General features: G+C 37.0%; 1 non-coding gene across 2 annotated transcripts; it reads right to left on the reverse strand.

Moving 5' to 3' along the window:
• LOC107873697 lies at positions 1-2,505 on the reverse strand. 2 transcript variants are annotated; one of them, XR_007051592.1, is made up of 3 exons: positions 1,509-2,477; positions 478-920; positions 1-385 (listed from the first exon to the last, which is right to left on the reverse strand). It is a non-coding gene; the product is annotated as an uncharacterized LOC107873697 (transcript). The 2 variants fall into 2 exon arrangements; XR_007051591.1 differs by lacking the exon at positions 1-385 and having other exon boundaries at positions 506-920; positions 1,509-2,505.
• Between the last annotated feature and the right edge of the window lie 9 nt (positions 2,506-2,514).

Raw genomic sequence — 2,514 nt, forward strand, 5'->3', positions numbered from 1 at the left:
AGAAAAGTTGCAAAATCAAGTAAAAAGAGAATTAGTCAATAAAACATAAAAACTTGTTAAAATTTTAAATTCCATGTTTCCCTAATTTCCTTTCCAAGGGAACCATGAGTGTCGTGGTCAGCAAGGACACCATGGCCTCCATTGTAAACAATGGCCCCATAGGCACCAGGGGATCTATGGACTACATGAGAACTATTTCCAACATGGGCAGCACGAGCATCAAAGTCATGCCATGGACCCCCACACCAAGCCACCATATGCACCGAACACTGGTGCGCTATGTTCTATGCACTCACGCACTACAATTACAACATACAACTGCGATGAATGCCGCCTGCCACATAAAAAATCGCACGTGCTTGAGTTTGCAATATACACACACCCACTGCACAAAATCAAAAGGAGCATAAGCATATGAGACACTGCTTGCTTACTTACAACCTCTTCCATATTAGAGAATGGTATGACAATGCTTACAAATTTATTTGCATATAAAGTGCTGAAATATTCCAAAAAAGGGCAAAATCCAATCTGCTTCTTTATCAACGAAGTAATGTTACACTACCATAAATCTGAGAAAAAATCAAAATTTCTCATCAAAACTAAAAATGAAAAATTGAGAGAGCACCCTGTAACCCTTAGGTACTCAAAAGTCCAGAATAATTGGTAATGCTAATACTAGGCACTAATCGTCTAGTGTTATCAGTGGAAAGTTTTACACGATAAGTTTCGATTTGGTTCTCGTCATACTCCTTCCCCCTTGACCCGATTGCCCAACATAAAAGAATTTACCAAATGAAAAACGCAATGATGATTCTCATATGATGGCGAGTTCTTTGAACAAAATTTATATGATCAGGTGCAGAATATCACGTGGGTCGTCGTTCAGCAGCGAGCATCTGACCAATGATGTTTGACACCTGAAAAGAAAGTAAAAACTCACTCGGATTTTGATAACAGGATTATGATAACTGTAGGCGTACCAAAGCTATCTACATTTCAGTATAAAATTTACCATAAGACGATCTGAAACATAGTTAGAACAACTAAACCAGTATGACGGTTTAAAGAAAAGGAAACTGATAACAAGGTATACCGCAGGTGTATTCAAACTCACAAGCCTCATTAATGATAGTTTAAAGGAAAAAAACTGATAACAAGGTATACTGCGTTCTAACTCAATGGCCTCGTTAATGTTGCATAATGTTTGAGAAGCATGCATGTATGGCATGAATTGCAACAAGTTGAAGTGAAGTGAAGTGAAATAACACCGAAAATCCATAGGAGCAACACTGATTAAATTGTTTGGACAATTATTTTGCATCCAATTACACGACATTATTCAAGTAGCAACAAGTAACGGTATCTTTCAGGCTTCATACTTAAAAACTATGTAAATTGGTACAAGCATGGGCAAAAGGAACAACTTCATAAAAGAATACTAGAGGCAAAACATGATCATTTGAAGCGGCAAATTACTAGAGTTGCAAAAAGGGCCAGAATCAGACCACAAATGGCTTCCTTCTTCAAATTTGATGCCCTCTTTTCCAATAGCAACTGCTTCTTTAATATTCCTAGATAGAGCCGGAGGTGCCTGGAGGCTTGAGAGATGTCATGGATAAAGTGATGAGATGCATGAAATGAGGTGATCTCAAAACTAAGAAGAAACTGGGAGCAATTAATAAGGAAATCAAGGAGACTGAAGAAAAAATTGAAAGTTGGGGAACACCGAATCAAGTTCTAATTTTAAAAGAAAAAATGAACAAACGACAAGGTGCAAGAAACCCAAAAAGAACTAAGCAAGAAACCCAAAAAGAACTAACTTATGCTTTAAACGAGAATCATGTTTTTATTCGCATCAAGATTGAAGTGGAGTACGTAGAATTCTTAGTAAGAGGAAGATAGTCTTCGATTACTTTTCACCGTAACATTTTTTTTTAGAAACTAGTAACTTTGTATATTTCTCAAAAGACAGTACATACCCATGTACTGAAAAAACATATTTACGTCATTTACTTCAACATCCTACTATCTCCCACCTAAATTGAATCTAGAACATCAATATAGAGATAGTATCATTTGAGTATACTTGATTACACCAAAACCATGGTAACAAACGGCAGTTAAGCTTCCTTATGCATACTACTCTCTATGCGCTCAAAACAATTCTCCATCTATCTCTGTTCTTTGCATGCACACCAGCTTCCTCCCAGCTAAATAATTTTGTTTCCATGATCTTTCCAGCTGGATCCAGAATTTAAAGTTTGTGGGTTCCCCATGTTAAATAAAAATAAAACCAAATAGTAACTAAGGGGCTTTGAACCCCACAACCAAGAGGTCAATAAAACTTTTACAAGTCTCTCTACTCCACTAGACCAACAATTGGGTTCCCAACTTATAATTCTTCTACATTAACTAGATTTCTCTATATAAATACAAGAACGAAAGTTGCTAGGTTCCCGGAAACCCTCACCTAGGACCCCTAAATCCACCCCTGGCATAGTCCATGATATA

This window comes from Capsicum annuum, unplaced genomic scaffold (genome assembly GCF_002878395.1).
Source record: "Capsicum annuum cultivar UCD-10X-F1 unplaced genomic scaffold, UCD10Xv1.1 ctg80621, whole genome shotgun sequence".
Lineage (NCBI taxonomy): Eukaryota > Viridiplantae > Streptophyta > Magnoliopsida > Solanales > Solanaceae > Capsicum > Capsicum annuum.